Here is an 18,340-nt window from a genome sequence, read left to right as displayed (position 1 = left end):
TCCGAAAGTTGTGTCCGTAGCGCGGAATCGAACGAGGGACCCCTCGCTTCCGAACGCGCGGCGCTAACCACTACACCACGAAACGCTTTTTTTTTCTTTCATGGTATTTATTACATTAACATGTCATCCAATAAAACATTCACTAATTGTGCATAGTCATAGAAAGGTGGATACAATGAGTCACACACAGAAAAACAGAAGAATCACTGTTCCGCTTTAAAAGGGTGGTAAGGCTAAGCACCTCACCAAAATGGGGTACCAGTCCGGTTGAACATCAAATCCATCATAAACATTCTTTAGGTGCACAGTCATCTGGATGAAATTTACTCTTGTGGGTACAACCGGTTCGGCGTTGCGGTCCATCATTCGCGTCTTCCACAGAGTGTGCATTCCCATGAGAAAGAACACGTCGAAAGGTACACTGTCATCATGGGGCGGCAGCAGATATCGCACTGTATGGGGGTTGATTTCAAGGTCTTTCTTTAGAGTCCGTTGGAGGATGTCCCAAACTAGAATGGCATCTTTGCAGCCAATAAAACAGTGCTCAATTGTCTCTGGCACATCACAAAGACGACAATTAACAGAAGTCACAAATATACCCTTTTTCTGTAGCCATGTTTTTACCGGTAAAGTTTCACTATGAAGTTTGTAACAGAATGTTTTGCAGCATGGGGATATATGCATTTTACGAACTCGCTTTAGTACATCGTGGCCTGGCCATTCAATGTATAGTGATCGGTAAAATGGAGGCGGAAAAAGCATGGACAGTAAATCTTTGTATAACTTTTTACGCGACACGGAGTACAAGTATTCAGTAGAAAACGGAACTGTCAGGAAACGAACCACCAAATAAACCTCCTGCATGAACCCCAACAAGCATAAAGGCGAAGAAAAATTTGAAGAAGAAACAACTAAATCAGGTAAAGCATCAACAAGTGTGACTTGCATGAATGACCGAATTATAGGATGTGAAGGATCGCGAAAAAAGAAGAAACGGGACACTATTTGCCGCACGTAAAGATGCACTAAGCCGAGCCCACCCTCACTAACTGGTCTAAAAACATTGTCTCTCCTCATGGGCTCGAAAGTCGAAGACCATATGAAAGTTGCAAAAATTCGGTAAAAGCGTTGGATGTAGAGCCTGGCACAGTGAATAACTTGCAATACATAGTAAATTTTAGTTGCTAAAAACTTATTGCAGGCTTCAGCCCTTCCGAAAATAGAAAGTTGGTATGGAACGAATGTCTGAGCGTAACTTTGCAAGGCTGAAACCCGTTCTTTTCAATAGTGCGTGCTTAATTTATATGCGTCTAGCGGCACGCCAAGATATGTTGGCGGAACATGAGTCTCCTTAATGCCTGCAAACTGTTCTGGCTTATAACACCAGGAACCGAACCATAAGCCTAAGCTTTTCGAGGAGTTTATTTGTGCTCCTGATACGCTGCCAAATTTCTCTATTGTAGCTACAACCTTTTCAACACTAGGCTTATCTGTGCAGAAAAACGCTAGATCATCTGCGTAAGCTAACACTTTAACCTCATTACCCAGTATGTTGAAGCCATGGATGGAACTTGACTGAATTACGCTTAAGCATAGGTGGTTCCAGGTAAAGGGCGAAGAGTAGTGGGGACATCGGGCATCCTTGTTTTACCGAAGAGCAGATAGCAACGGGTTTGGAGAGATGTCCATTAATAATTAAACGAGTAGAACAATGGGTGTAGCGAAGCCTAACTCCTTTAAGCACAATGGAGCCAACATTGGCGTGTTCCAGAAGAGAAAATAAATAGAAATGACTGACTCGATCAAAAGCTTTAGCAAGGTCTACTTGGAGCATTGCAAGCTGCTCAGTGGAACCGTAACAGTACTCAAGAAGTGTACGGGCGATATGTATATTGGTCTGAATTGATCGACCTCTAATTCCGCACGTCTGATGGGAACCAATGAGAATCGACATCGCAAATTGTAATCTATTAGATAAAACTTTTGCAAATATTTTATAATCAACGTTTGACAACGTGATTGGTCTGTAGCTTTCAACAGAACGCAGTTTTTCCTTATCTGAGCTTTTTGGGATTAAAACTGTGTGGTTTTTGCAAAAGATTGTGGAACGGCGTCCACCTCTAAACTTGTAATAAATATATCCAATAATATGGAACTGATAATCCCCTTTGAACGCTTTGTAAAATTCGCTTGAAAGTCCATCAGGGCCGGGGGTTTTCGATAAAGGCAGCTGATCAATAGCTTGCTCAATTTCTTGAATGGTAACAGTACCACTGATGAATGCACACTCCTCATTCTGTAAAGGTTTTACTAGAGACACAAAACTCTCTAAGACTTTTGCATCATGATCTTCGGGAGGTGCACTGAACAAAGCATTGTAGTAACTTTCAAATTGTGAAATTATGTCATTCGTATTTGTTACAAGACTACCTTTGGAGTAGATTTCCGAAATTACTTTGAAGTACCGTGACGTCGCTCATCAAGTAAAGCTTGACGTGTTGGCTGTTCAGAGTGCAAAGCACGGCTGTTTCGAAATCGAACTCGCGCACCTCGGTAGCGCAGTGCGTCATACTTTTGTAACTCACATTTAATATTTTCCATATCTTCTATGTAAGTGCCTGGCATTTCGCATTCCATCTCGTAAATGCTACTTAGGCTCTTGAGAAGCATTTTTTCTTCATTCTTTCTATAAAATGATTTCACCGACCCAATTTCTATAGCCACTGTGCGAACCTCTTGCTTAAAGAGTTCCCAAGCAGCAAATAATGGCAAGTCTGTAGAAAAACAAGTTGTTAGGGCCATACGCACACGATTGATAAATTCCTGATCATTTAGGAGCTCAGAGTTAAGTTTCCAGAGTGCCCACTGTGGTCGGAAATTGGTTACAGATTTCTCACCAATTTTTGCGATAACCATACAATGATCAGAGAACGAAACTGGGATAGTACTACAAGACAGTCCTCGGGAGAGGAGTGATGAAGAGACATAAATTCGATCAAGGCGGGCGTAAGAGTGACCTTGAATTCGTGTATAAGAGCAAGAACCCTGTCCCGACGCTCCTATATCTATGAGCCCTGCATTCTCTATCACGTTAGACAAAGCTTCACCACTCCTGTCTCGCTGAATGTTAATCCCACTTCGATCACTCGGATCACATACACAATTGAAATCTCCCATTAACACAATGCAGCGTTCACAGTGCAGTAGATTAGACACAGTATCAAATAAAATAATTCGTTTGGCAGCGTCATTAAATGCGTAGAGGTTAACTATTCGCCATGGCACACCCTGCAACACAAAATCGCAGTATATGTATCGGCCTTCAGCGTCCACATGGTAACTAAATGCTGAACAAAGTAGGCTCTTTTTCAGAAACAGGAAGCAGCCCGCGGATAAACCAAGGGCGTGTGAAACGCAGACATTATATTCAGACAGAAAAGGTCGCAAGGCCCTTTCTGTTTCGTCATAACTCTCAATCTTCGTCTCCTGCACGGCGACGAAGTCGAGGCGATGCCTAGATAAAAGCCGGCGAAGCTGTGCCTGTTTCTGCAAAGACCTAAGGCCCCGTACATTCAAAGTTACGAAGAGAAGTTGCTGTGTCAGCGCCATGGTGACTAACCACTATACGGACCTAATTATCTATGTGGTCGGTCCTTGAGGGCAACGGTGAGGCTCCCTCCGAACCCCCACCAGGCCTCCTGGACCGTGATCGTCGGCACTTTCCTGAGTGTTTCGATGTCTTGCGGCGACGTGCTTTTCTTGTGGTACTGGTCGTGTCGCTGTCCGTGCTTGTTTCTGATGTGCTTGTCGCGCGGCGCTTCGGAATTGATGCATCCGCGTTACTTCGTCTGTCCACACCACGAAACGCACATGGACACGCGCACCACGATGACAATAAATACCCAACATTAACGAAAGACTGCGCGTTTCTAACGCGTTTGTGCTAGCGCATTACGGCCCGTGTAAGAAGCTGGTGTAAGACGCTGTGGCCTCTCCGCCTTACCGCCGTATTCATAAACGCTCCTCGACTTGAACTTGACTTGCCACCGCCTTGGGAAGCGCGTTCGAAACGCGTTGAAGGCGGTGGCAAGTCAAGTTCAAGTCGAGGAGCGTTTATGAATACGGGGGTTATACTCTCTCAGCAGTCATGTTATGGCGTCGGCAAACGCGGTGCACTTTCCGGCGTGTGTAAACGGCTGCGTAAGACGCTGTGGCCTCTCCCCCTTACTAGAGAGTACTGCACGTTTCTAACGCGTTTGTGCTAGCGTCCCCTTAAGCGGGAGATGGTGCAATTATAATAAAGGGCGCTGTTATAAAATAGGAATGACGTCACATGTGGCGCGTGTCATTGGTGGAAGTCAATCGTTCGATTGAGTGCGGCGAGACTGGGCGAATTGATTCACGGTTTACCGATGATTCCCTCCGGAGCTTCGCCCACTCATCATCATTCACCCCGTGGATATGCGGTGTTTTTTTTTAATATTCATCCACAACTAAATTTGTGTGCTAGCCAACTGTTAAGCAGCTGCATGTTAAGCAACTTTTAAGGTACTGCAACTCCGCTACTGGTTTCCATTTATTTCTTCATTATTTCTTCAAAGAGTGGAATTTTCTGCCATGGTTTATCGCATAATCACTACAGCTAAATTAATGGCGGCATTTACGAGTCCCTGGTTCTTATACAAATATATTAGGCCAACTCGGATGCTGCAAGATATTGCAACGTTGGCGAAAGGGAAGCGGCAAAACGAACAGAACACATAAAATTTTCATCTCTGTGCATTTTTTTCATTATATTTTCATACCTTAAGTGGCTGAATCCTTGTGCTCAATGCCTTGTATTAAATATGAAATGATTTTAGCTCCCGTTGTCAGCGGCCTTTAAATGACCTTCAGCCAAAAGGCAGAGCCGTTATCCGGGCATCGTTAGGAGAACAAAACGAGATCGTCCGGGCAACCAGTAAAAAGTTAATAAAACGCGGTCTCAGGCCATCAACCCTTTGTACAGCTGCGCACCAGCGGCGTTTGCTCGCGCGAGCTTGCACGTGAGGCAGCCGCGACGGGCTGCAAATAAAGAACAACGAAAAGGAGATTGATCTAGAACAACGTGTTAGCAGCCCTATATGTTTGTTTCTGAAGGTAAATTCATTTTTCCGTTCAGAACTGAGCTATTATATAAAGAGCACTTTCACAAAAATCGGTCAATAAACACCGAACTATTTCTAAGGGCGAACGCTGTCACTGCAAAAATTATCTCTAGCCTCCAGAGCGTTGCACCTGATGTGTGAAACGGAGTATAGTTACTGCCCACACAAGTTACAAAAAGTATTGCTTCCGAGTTCTTCCTACTGTTTGTTCACAATATCACTCAAGCTGCAACCTCTAACTACGCTGGTTTTATTTGTAATTTTCAATAGCCACGTTCAAAAGGCAGATAAAGGGCACCATACACTTGATTGTCATCTTTTGGCTCTGAGACAGGCTTGCCTGTGCTCTTCTGAACGCAAGCGGTCCGCCAGTTCCGCGGCGCGGGTTTTGCGTCGCCTCGAGAGATGGCGCCACGCTGCGTGGCGCCTGTTTCAGGGGCTTATCTTTTATAGTTGGGCAGTGCGCTGTCTCCCGGGCGTCTTTCGCTGCCTGTCGTGCTACCTTCAGCCGGTTTTCTTCTTCTAGCTGGGCAGCGTCCATATGGACCACTGCATATATTATGGCGTGCTGCGGTGTGGTGCGGTGTGGTGAGGTGTGCCGCTGCAAACATGCACTACAATCATTTTAAGATTGTGGCTAGTATCATCTCCAACCAATCTGCTTTGCCCATAGCCATTTCAAGCTTACATCTACTCTCGATTACGGGAAAGCCAGCAATGTTTGTTTCTTTAGCACTACGCGGGTTCCCTGGCAATTTACGTGAACACACACGCACATCATCTGTAACTTAATGAAAAAAAGTACGTTGCATACGCTGCCTATGCATTGCGCTTAACACACTACGCGTTCAAAGAAACATTCGTATTACGAAACACGGATACCTAAATTGTCAACGGAAAAATTGACGCCAATAAAAAAATGTGGTTGATCCCTCTTATATAGGAATCGGTATAGAACACGAAAGTGAAACGTGTCTTCACAGAAGTAGTGTAATGTTTATTGCACATTGATATATAATGTCTATTGGTGTTTTGTGGCTAAAGCGCCCTTAGGCGTTGATGCACCCACGCTGACGCCTGGTGGCACGTCTCCTCCATCACGACTACCAACGTCGATGACCATGAGCAACCGTCGTGCATATGGAAGCTGCACTACGCTGCACACGCGAGCACAACGCGAAAGACGAAGCACGTAACTGACACACTAATACAACGCGCAAGACAAAGCACGTAACTGAATCGTCACCGAGTCAAATCAGCGCGTACAGCGCGTCGTAATTGCAGCCTCCGCGATCAACTTCAGAAACATTTTCAGAGCTAATTGCGGAGGCCACGCTCCGCTGTGCTGAGTACGGTGAACGCCACCTAGGTGGCGTTGGTAGTGCTTCTTGATGCCAGCGTCCCTCCGAATGCTGGCATCGAGGCGTCGTAGTGCTGAGACCACCGAAACGTTCACTGTCGGTGCGCGTTAGTGTCATAATACAGTACTTCTCTTTTCTGCTCGTAGGCGGCGGCACCGCCCCGAGCAAGAGCGCGGGTACACGGAGGAGTGTTAGATATATAAGGCGCGTCTGTGTAGCTCTCTGCAAATGCGTTTGTGGCGCAATGGGTTAAACGCTCGGCGATCTATCGTCGTGGACCGAGAGGTCGTGGGTTCGATTTCCAAATTTTGCATGTTTGTGGAACTTTTTCTTCTGGTTTCTTTCTTTGTATTATGTTCGTGTACATTGTAAGAACGTCATATCCGTGACGGAAATACGTCAGTGAAGTCTTGGTGGACCCCGGCATAAAACACTTTCGTGTTAATAAATTCGAATAAAGCAACAAAAAATCACATTCTAATGACAAGTAAGATTGCACTTGTGCGTTGCCTTCACTTGTGACCTATTTCTATGTAAAGGGGCTAGAAAGTGACAGTGTATTATATCATTTCTGAAAGCCAATAGACTAACGTACTTATATTTACATGTTTGCCGTGTTTATTCGCACATGTTCCATCGTTGTACGTTGCGATAATTATTCGAGATTCAAAAGCGACATGAAATGGGTAGCGGTGAGTATGGTAGTGTTCACCTATGTATCCGCTATATATGGCCGCACAATTACTGGAAAGTGTGGTACGGTCGTTCAAATCACACTTAACTCACGAACATGGTGAACAGATGATGCAAATTTTGTTTATGTAGACAACGTCTTTATAGCTCACTTCCCGCGGCTTTAGTAGCGTATCTGGGATCCGGATATCTTGAAACCACTTCTAGAAAAAGCCGGTGACTTAGGTTACTTGTAGATGTCGTATGAACATGAGCATAGTATGAAATAGCTCTCCACGCGGAGAACACGTGGCAATAGTCAGCAACTAAGGCTATAGTAAAGATATAATAAAGGAATTGCTGTGGCTTAGCTTACCTAACCCTGGATATGCAAAGCGAAAGCTTAGTTTAGCCTGGTTAAGTCTTGGTTTCACTTGGTTAACCTTTGATTAAGCTGTAAATCTTATACTTAGGTATACACTCATCGTTAGGCTAAGTAAAATTATAAGCCGACAAGTCCAAGCGTTTTGCGATCCGAACGGCTCACTCTTCCTCAGTCTCCGACGCTAGCTTCGCGCAATTGGCATTCCGGACCCTCTCCAGTGAATCAGCTCGCCGGGCGATATCCGCGGGGTGGTCAGACGCCGCTTGCCGACGACGACTCAAAGCCTACCGCTCCCGCGCCACGCTCAGAGAAGACGGCCCGGCCTCGATCTCATCCATGGCGAGCGCGGCGTTCCTTTTAGCCAGGCGCGCAGCGAGACACGTGGTCAGGCGGCGACCCAGCTGCGGAGAGCGCATGCGCCAAGCCGGTGGCGGAGCTCAGCGCAGCGAGTCACGTGATGCCTTTTTTCTTTCTTTATTACATATATACTTTTCATTTTACAAGATACGCACAATATGTATGGTCCCATAGCCATTGGCTAGTACGGGGCCCATTTAGAAATATACATATAAGAAACTGTCATGCAATTTGGTATAAGTGTAGTCAATTTGGTTAACAAAAAAATGCAAGAAAATACAACACTTCACAATAAACACAAAAATAACTCAATAATAGTAGTACTTAGATTTGCTAAGAAAAACATGTTGCATTAGTATTAATTTATTCGACAGGTTAAAAAAGAGAAGAGGAAAATTACACCACTTCGCAATTAACACATGAAAACCTTGATAAATAATAGTTGTACATGGTGTAACAAAAATAGAACGTAAATATCTATCAGCTTAGGAAGCAGAGATAATTACTTTGAAGTAGCGATTTTTCATTGCTCTCTGCAAGTTCTTCGAGTTGTTTATATAGTGCGGAATACCATTCCAGACTTTCGCACCAGCGTACTGTAGCAGTCGTTTGCCATAGGCGCTTTTTTATTGTTGGAATATTTAAGTTACCAAAAGCTTGGTTCCTGGTAGAGATGGGCAAAACGGCTCACTTCAGTGAGCGGCTCGGAACGGCTCAGCTCACTGAAATGAACCGGTTCATTTTAACGGCTCACCGGTTCACTTAAACGTGTAACCTGTGTTATGCACATTCTATAGTTATCTGGCTCTGAAAAAAACGATATATGCATAATTTAATAACCGTGTTATTGGTATTTTCGCTATGTTTAGAGAATATTTTACATATATTAAAAGCGTGAATTTTTAGTTGTAATGAAACTTTCTTTTCTGATATTGGGGATAAAATCTTATGGTACTGTAACAGGCAGAATGCGACGTACTTTTTTCATAAAAAAAGATATGTAACTTCATCGTCATTACAGAGGCTTGTATGCTTTTGTGTTACCTTAAAATCAACTTTCGTCAAAATAAGAACACAAAATGATTGTACATTATCTTTCAACTTTATTCATTTATTCACATATGTACGTTCATATGAGTGAGCTGTAACGCCATGCAAAATGAATGTAGAAATCATTTCTTGAAGTACAATACAAGAATGATACGAAAGATCCACAAAACTGCCGCACGTACCTATCGTTTTTTTTTTTCGTTTTCTTTTTTTTTTCTCTCTTGAGCGCACGCGCGATACTGGCGTTCAAGCCATCATGCGCCAGGACAAAAAGAAAAAAATATAAATGAAGTTCTATTACAACACAACGAGTTGAGTGGCGAAATCCCTGGTCATTCCTATCCCCAAACCAGGCAAGCCAGCTACGATAGCAACGAACCTTCGCCCTATTTCCTTAACATCACATTTGGGCAAAGTTATGGAAAAAATGGTGGCCGAAAGACTTCACTGGTTTCTCGAAGTTGAACGAAAGCTCCATCACAGACAAACAGGCTTCCGTGCTCGCTTGTCGGCGCAAGACAGCCTCCTTATGATACATGATGATCTAACCTCTGAGCGCTTGCAAGGCCCTCGAATACTAGCCACCGTTGATATACATAAGGCGTTTGACAACGTAGGAGTAGATGCTATGTTGCAAGAAATGCACGCAGTAGGACTAGAAGGTCGCATAGTGACATACATCACGTCACTATTGACAAACCGCACTCTTCGAGTCAAGATAGGAGATCGATTCTCGCCGCTTCATTACATCACACATGGCCTTCCGCAAGGCTCAGTTTTGTCCCCTGTACTGTTTAATATAGCCATGTACCGTCTCCCGTATCACCTCGCAAAGATAGACAGGTTGCATCACTCAATATACGCCAACGACATCACAAATTGGACCACGGGAGGGTCACTTGGTGAGGAGCAAGATGCCATCCAAGCAGCTCTACATACATTACAGTGTCACCTTTCGGCACTCAGACTCTCTCCTTCCCCGTCAAAATCACAGTATATTGTGCTTGGTCCAAAGAAGATGAGGGAAGAAGCAGTAGCCTTAATGAATGTGCCGCAAATACAAGGAAGCCCGATCGAAAAAGTACAGGACCTAAGAATTCTTGGACTCACTATATCGGACACAGGAAACCACACGGCGTGGCTTCAGCAGACACTGAGCCGCTGCCGAGCAACACAAGGGCTCCTCTGAAGACTCACAAGTCGTAAGTGGGGCCTCAGAGAAGACACCCTGGTTATAATGACGAAAAATCTCATCACATCGAGAATTCTGTACGGCTTCCCTTACACACGAACCACGGTAACGATGCGTCGTCGCTTCGAAGCAGCTCATCGTCAAAGTATACGTATAGTGTATGGTTTGCCGAAGCATACCCCAACCCATGTGCTTCACTCAGAGGCACCAATTAACACACTTGAAGAACTAAGGGAGGACGCAAGATGTGCCCAGGTGCTGAGGCTAGCCGCTACGTCTTCAGGCCGAAGAATACTCGCCCAGGTCGGTCGGAAGCCACAAGCTCCTCTTCTCCCGACACCTTCGGCGCCGTGGCTGCCCGTGATGTCGGCCATTGTTCACCCCCTTCCAACCAACGTGGGAGTAAATGAAATAAGTCGGAGGCGTTACCATCACCGCAGAGCCATCCTCAACGATAGTACAGCTCAATGCATTTACACAGATGCTGCTGTTTCACATAATCACGTCAGTACTGCCTGGACGAACAGCGACGGCAGAAACACAGCAACTACTAATAGCACACAATTAAGTATGACCCGTGCAGAACTACAAGCGATTCTAGAGGTTGCTCAGGCAGCCAGATATGGCCGCCTCAAGCATCACCGCCCTGTACACATTTACACGGATTCGCAAGACGCCATACGCGAACTTAACAAGATTGACGCACACCCACTGGCAACCGCCATCCACGAAGAAGCAACACTTCTGCGGCACAAGGGAACTGACCTGCACATTTATTGGACACCGAGTCATATGGGCGCAGGAGGGAATGAGCGAGCGGACGCGCTCGCGCGGGGAGCAAATTTACCCACCCCCCATTCTCCTTGCCCCGTTTCCGTCACAGCCCGATCGGCAGAAGATGTCGACGCTGTCGATGCTCACCTGCAGCTCCGACAGCATAGAAAGCTTGCTCTACAAGCGCTTCTGCCCGAAGGCCATGACCCCCTCCCTCCTGGGCTTCCACGCCGGGAACGCGTGGCACTCCGCCGTCTACGCACCGGCACGGCAATCACGCCTGCGTTCAAAGCCCAATACATTGACAAGTCGCTTGACCCCACCTGCGGAACGTGCACCGCGGGTGCGCCAGCCACAGCACACCACTTGCTATGGACATGTCCTGGCCTGTCATCACTGCGAAGAATCTGCCTTGCTGGGCTGCAGAGCTCAGTCGCCACACTCAATGACTGGATCCTTCCTAGAGGGACCCCTCAACACCGCAAAGCTATATATGACAGCTTGCTCACCTACCGTTATAAGAAACGAAACCATTAACTTAATCTAGGCACCTCACCGGAAATACCACTGGGGTTGCCTTTTCATACAAGTACAATTTTCTATTTTCTTTTTTTATAATTGAATAAACGTATTTCTCTCTCTCTCTATTACAACACAACAGATCATTAGCCTTGTTTTAATGACGTGCTAATGATACATGCTCAGAAAATGCACTGAAGTGGATGTCATGGGCGACATTTTCATGGCTACCCTAATTAGCACAACTGAAGACCAGGACGTAAACTGTACGTTCACCTGTTGGCTTTAAAGACACAGAAGACCATCTTCTAAGTGTTATTGGACCAACGCACGATGTGCGATCGGTGAGAGTCGTGAGACATCGTTCGAACAGCAGCAGGCAACGAACCGTACCCATCCTTTGCCAATTAAGGCTTCTTTACTTTTCCCCTCGGTTGCATCGGATGCCACACCATAGGACGCACAAAAAAAACCAAATGGACTGCTGCGCACACCATACACTGCGAGCGAGTACCAGTAGCGCGAGTCTGCCCACACCGGCTACCATTCGTCGGTCAGAAATCGAAACCTCGAAACCCAGCGGAAGACCCGGCTCTGACGGAACGGTTCGCGACGGCTCATTCAACAAGAGCGAACCGGCTTCCTCACTCAGAAAGAACCGCCGCTCACTTACTGAACCACGGCTCCCTCGCTCTTCAATAGAGCGGCTCAAAATATCCGGCTCGCTCCTGGGCGCTTAGCTGCGAGCCGGATCTTTTGAGCCGCTCTTTTGAAGAGCGAGGGAGCCGTGGTTCAGTAAATGAGCGCTCAGGAGCGAGTCGGATTATTTGAGCGGCTTTTTTGAAGAGCGAGGGAGCCGTGGTTAAGTAAGTGAGCGGCGGTTATTTCGTTGTTCAGCCGAAGGCGAGGGGGTGAAAGCAACTCTTGCGAGCTTCCACCGTGCTTGCGAGGAAGGGCGGGAGGGCAGTTGCTTTCTCGTACCGCTAATAGATGGCGCGGAAGTCGCCCCCAGCTAAAGTTCCGGTTCTGACGGAACACGTCGGCACGGCTCACGCGAGTGAACCGGCTTCCTTTCTCCAAAATAACCGCCGCTCACTTTTACTGAACCACGGCTCACTCGCTCTTTAAGAAGAGCCGCTCACAAGATCCGGCTAGCTCCTTTGCAACCCATCTCTATCTGTGGGTCCCTGGACTCAGGTACAGGACTTTTTGATATTGTTGCTTGAGTGTTTAAGTGATTTTTTTGTGCTGCATTTTGTTACAATTGTTGAAACAATATCTTTCTTTGCCAAGCGACGAGGAGTAACCGGTGCCACCTAAGGGCGCCAGCCTGTCCTATTATATCATGTCATTCAACAAAATTCGTAATTGTTCCTTATTTGAAATATTGTGATCCGAAACTTAATTGCAGGCCTATGTTAACAGGGACGAGTATGCCACTGCGTGGATGAAAGACACCATAAGTACGTATATCTTTATATTTCTTCTTCTTTCACTTACTGTGCTCGAAGTTAGCGAATAGTTTACATATTTGCCGGCTTTCTCAGCCACATAACAGAACACTAAATAAAGCAATCTGAAGTCTACGAGAAATAGGTAAACTACAGCACTCTTAGATATACTTCACGGACAACCGAGAAATAAGCAAGTGGGAGATCATGCGCAATGGTCTTGCGAGTCGCTTCCATGAAGTACGGAAAAAGACGACAATCGGCCGAGCGTTGCTCATGTCCGACTTTCCCCATCTTGGCTTCTCTAGTGTGTAAACAGTCTTTGTACATAAATGTTCTGCTGCCTAATTGAGTAATAAATTTGTAGAAATGCTGGCTACCCTCGATAGACGATGGAGTTCCACAGCTGTCGCCGCTGCGCTATGACCAACCAGCCATTGCCTCAGGCAGCGCCCGGTGCTGTCCCACCCCGAGAGCGTTCTGTGGGGCAGATGACGTAGATGTCGGAGGTCTGAGTGGAACTGCGTCAACGGAGGAGCAGTCGCAATCATCGGCCCTTGACGCTTAAGCTGGCGAACGTAATCGTCTGTATCAATGAAACGGCGCAAAAGCTTAACTTGAAAAACACGAGAATCAACTTGACAACTGGGACACATGTTAACTGAAGCTCCGGGACCTGTTTAGTCAGCCCTTCGGCCGAAGAATGGCAGCGAGAAAGCGTTGTCGATCCGCACGCAGACGTCTGCGAGGTCATACATATCGTACACGCAGGATGTGCTTGCACTGTGTCGCGATGCTGACGGTGCCATCATAGAGTCGGAAAAGGGCCCGGGGCGTCCTTGATGGTGTTAGGGACGACAGGTTCAGCGTCTTGATGTGTAAAAACTTGACTACGGTCGACGCCATAACTGAATACTTCCAGCGATTCGAGAAGGCCAACCCCGCCGCGGCATCATCGTGCGGAGAGGGCCCTGTATTTCAGTTTTCACTGCTTTCAGCCGAATTGACGAAAATTGTTCACCTACAAATTGAAGCTACGGCACCTGCTAGCCTCTTTACCAGCAGCGGCGATTCAAGCACGTCTGCTGTTCTACTAGTGCAGCCCATCGTGCAGCGTGAACTAGCAAGCATGGGCATTCACGCTGCGTGCACCATCGCCAGACTGGGATCCCCCTTTTCTTTCTATCGGCATCGTTTCCCCCGTACTAGCGGTTCGCTGTGCGGCAAGTAACCCGGCTGAATGGGAACTGCCGGCGATCGGCCGATGTGCTTTAAATGCGGCCGTAACAGCCACGTTACCCGGTACTGTTGGAGCCGTAGCGAATAACCATTACTGGCCAATGGGCCTTATGCGCTGGAGTTTTGAATGCTCCGTTCTGCTGATGTGCCCATATGGAGCACGTTACACAAGAAAGCTATCGCTGACTTCCACAATCACCTCCTATGCTTTCTGGTGTAGTTTTTGTGGCGACAGCAATTAGGTGGGCGCTCAAGGTTCATTCACGCAGTCGGCGCCGCCATTGTCGTGCATGTGTTCCTGCTCGAGGCGCATACGTGGCACGAGCGTGGAGCGTTACAGGGGTTTCCAGAAACGCGCAGTGGAGTTTAGCCGCATAAACAACCACGTGAAGTGGACGCACCGTCAACTCAACGCCCCATAATTTGGGTTGCGGACCCAGGGTAGTGCGCTCTAGCTGCGCCACCTCAACAGCAGACCTGTGTAGTCCACTTAAAATGCCATGCTACTTGGACCGAAATTTCCATGGCCAAGCCCGACGTTATGAAAGCAGTGACGTCAGTGTACCGCGGCTTACTCGGGAGCGTCCACATTAGATTCTGTGGCAGTCGCGCAAGGTAGCATGACGTCACGGATGGAAGTGCACTGGACAGGGTAGCGTTCTACCTTCCACTGCAGCTATGAGCACTGTGCGCATGCAGACTTTGAGCGCCGAAGTGTTCGTGCTAAGCTGTTGTGTGTGTGTGTGCATTGGTCTGCGCCTCACATGCAGTAAACGTCAAGCTAGCACTATCTCATACCTCACTGGGCGCTGAACATGGAATTTCCTACTCAACTTACTAGAGGTAACTCTGGTGCTGTGATCCTTCAGCTGACGCGGAAATGATGGTTAGTACATTTCGCTGATCTTCGCTTCTGGTTTGAAACGTTCTTGCGACTTTATTTACTGCGCCTTATCTACCTTTATCGCCTTAATCTTCGAAGCACTCTCGTATTTCTAAACACAGAAGACTCGGCGCATGTGCAACATTATTGCGCGTTCTTGCATTGGTAATTCAATATCTTCGCCAAAAAAAAGACACAACCGCACTTAGGTATCCCTACGTGGATGAATGCGAAAGCATTGCGACGGCCTCGCTCGCGCACTCACGTGGACGTCCAAAGGAGCCGGGCGCAGGTACTGACTGAGAAGTCCAAGGTTTGTCCGTCGGAGCGCACGACAGGACTCACCGAAATAACCGCACCGACTGGCCGCGCCACGACACGCGGCGCTATATATGGACCGGCTACCGGCGCGGTGTGTCTCGGTGACCACGTGACTTGTTCGCCCTTTGGAGCGACTCCTCACTCAATGGCGGAAGCGCACGTGGCGTCGCGTGCACTTCCCCCAACGGAAGCATCACCTGGCGCGCGGTCTGTCTCTGTGATCACGTGACTTTTTGTACCATCTCCGGCCACGCCGCCGGATTTTCCGCTTCATGAGTCACATAATGCTTTCGCATTAAAAATATTTTGAGAAGTCACAATGTCACTTCAAGTAAGAAGGAGGAGAGAGAGAGAGGTAAGCAATTATTTAGCTCCAGGTCCATAGCCGAAAAAGTAGAAAGCTTAAGTACATATTCCGATGCCGGAGTCTTATTCTGGACATCGAGAAGTTCCGCCACAGTGCGAAATTTGTAATCTTGGGAACTCTGATGGGCCCAGAGCGCTGCTACAGCCTCTTTTATTCTCTCAAAACGCCGCTATTACAGGTGGAATTTTACAGCGTCGAGACTACCACCACTCGCTGAACCACCATGGTTGCAGCTTTCATAGACTCTGGCGCAGGGCTTCCTCTGGTAAATTTCGTAATAACCTCTATGGCGTAGACTAACGCCGACCTTTCCCCTGTTAGATACGGACCCTTTCCCGGAATCACCCAAGTTTCCCCACCACCTTAAAAAGGTCTTCGCATTCCAATTATGGTGCACCGAGGCGCGTCAACCCCGCTACCGGACCCGTCAGACAGGTTGGCGACTCCTACCTCACGCACCGCACGTGAGAGCTATTGTCTCTCCTCCTGCTTGACTCTTCCCAAAAGTGGAACGGGAGGCTGGCACGGTTCCAGGAAGGGAGCCTTGGTCGAGTGAAAAGCGGTTTTGCAGCTCTGGAGGGCCGTTCCGAGAACATCCCGTCTCCTTCAGCCGAGCGCTTCCAGGCGCGGAGGCAAAGCTGGAGGTAAACCAGCCATCGGACAATGAAGCCCTCGGAGCGTCCCCATTGGCCGAATATGACGGCACTTGCACGGGCCAATACCAGGGGAGGAAAATGACGACACCTGAGCTGGCTCGACGATTGGCCAAAAATGACCGGACCCCGAGAGACCCCGAGAGACCGAAGGGGTTAAAAGAGCGACAAATCAAGGAGAAGGAGAGAGCTCTTCTTGCCACGGGCCGCAGCGTCCGATATGCTGCCGGCCGTCGATCACTGTTTGATTGTTCATTACTTTGTATTTTAATCACTGTACATAATGTAAATAAATCCCTCCTGTTTCTCCCAAGTCCGCCTCAACGTCCCCCAACTCCCGCAACCAACGCCTACCAGATCTAATAACTGGTGTCAGCGATAAGGATGAACCTTCGACCGAAGCAGAGATACAATACCCCGTAGGTATCATCTCGTCCGCTATCGAAGTGAGACGACTGATGGGCTACAGGCAGCGCTCCACATTACGCCAGCGTTGTGAGACGCCTGGTGGCTGCTGGGGCGCGGTTCCTTATGCCCAGCAGGAGTTTCCTCGCGTGGTTCGTCGCGCCTACATGTCGCCCCTGCGCATAGTTATAACACCATCCGAGAAAGTCAAGCGAAACGCTACACCTGGCTATGGCTGTCAGTACATCGCCATTCGGACGAAGCTGCGAGTTTATTTAGAGGAATATTTTCTTTCTATTAGTGTCGTACCATCAGTCACACCGAGCGATTCCTGCAAACGCGGAGGTGCGGCTTGGAGCACAGGAAAACGTAATGACTCAGCACAGAATAAGGCCCTGGCCGATTGAGAATGAACCGTTTTTAGCGCCTTTCCCATACGAAGTGGTTCAGGCGTTCTGTGTTACCAGCTCGTGTTTCTGACAGCTCAGTAATTGCCGAATAAAGCACGCGATACCTCGTTCACACCCCACTTGCGGCATTTTTCAGATGCTTCGTGGGACATAGATGTTGGATCATCTGTACCGGTCCTATCCTTGCATTTCATCTGCGAAAAGTCAAACTTTCCGGACAAGTTTTGGGTGAGTAATATTGCGGACACTTGAACACCCGTGCCGAGACCTACAGAGTGTTTCACTTAACTTGGGCCGAACTTTAAAAATATGCAAATGCTACGTAGCTAGGCAGAACCAAGATAATGTTGTTTGCCGTGACTTGGAGATACTGAGATTATTTTTTGCATTCCGCCTAATTAGGTAATTAGTCTGAATTAATTAATCAACCTCTCAAATAATATAATTAGAGGAAAAGTGTCAATGAGAAAATTGTAGGCCAGCATGAAAAACTACCGATACAGCTTTCCGGTGCTCCATACGTGCTACGTGAAAGTGTTTTTCCGAGCGTGAATGATGCCCGCGAATACACGCGAAGTGCCTCGAGCGACCAGTCGCGCGGCAACTTTGCGTGTACTCGCGCGCTTCTTTCACTATATATATATATATATATATATATATATATATGTGTGTGTGTGTTGTGAGACGTTGACCGATGTGATGCCTTTATTTCCGAGCAGCCGCTCGAGACAGAGACGAAGCACCACACGATCCAAAAGATGATGATGAGTCGTATGTACAAATGACGACGATATGGCCAAATAGCGCTCACACTAACTTATACATATATATATCGAGGACGGCTGAAAACTAGGTGGAGTGATGAAGTTAGGAAATTCGCAGGCGCAAGTTGGCATCAGCTAGCGCAACACAGGGGTAATTGGAGATCACAGTGAGAGAGCTAGAGGCCTTTGTCCTGCAGTGGACATAAATATAGGCGGCGGCGGCGGCGGCGGCTGCTGCTGCTGCTGCTGCTGCTGCCGCTGCCGCTGCCGCCGCCGCCGCCGCTGCTGCCGCTGCGCCGCTGCCGCCGCCGCTGCTGCCGCTGCGCTGCTGCGTGCTGCGCGCTGCCGCTGCGCTGCTGCTGCGCGCTGCTGCTGCGCTGGCTGCCGCTG

At 47.7% G+C, this 18,340-nt stretch overlaps 1 pseudogene; it reads right to left on the bottom strand.

Moving 5' to 3' along the window:
* Positions 1 to 16,853: 16,853 nt before the first annotated feature.
* LOC125943478 (uncharacterized protein DDB_G0271670-like) overlaps positions 16,854 to 18,340 on the bottom strand; it is a 6,948-nt pseudogene continuing 5,461 nt past the window's right edge.

Source organism: Dermacentor silvarum, chromosome 2 (assembly GCF_013339745.2).
Source record: "Dermacentor silvarum isolate Dsil-2018 chromosome 2, BIME_Dsil_1.4, whole genome shotgun sequence".
NCBI lineage: Eukaryota > Metazoa > Arthropoda > Arachnida > Ixodida > Ixodidae > Dermacentor > Dermacentor silvarum.
This window is presented reverse-complemented; position numbering and strand designations above follow the sequence as displayed.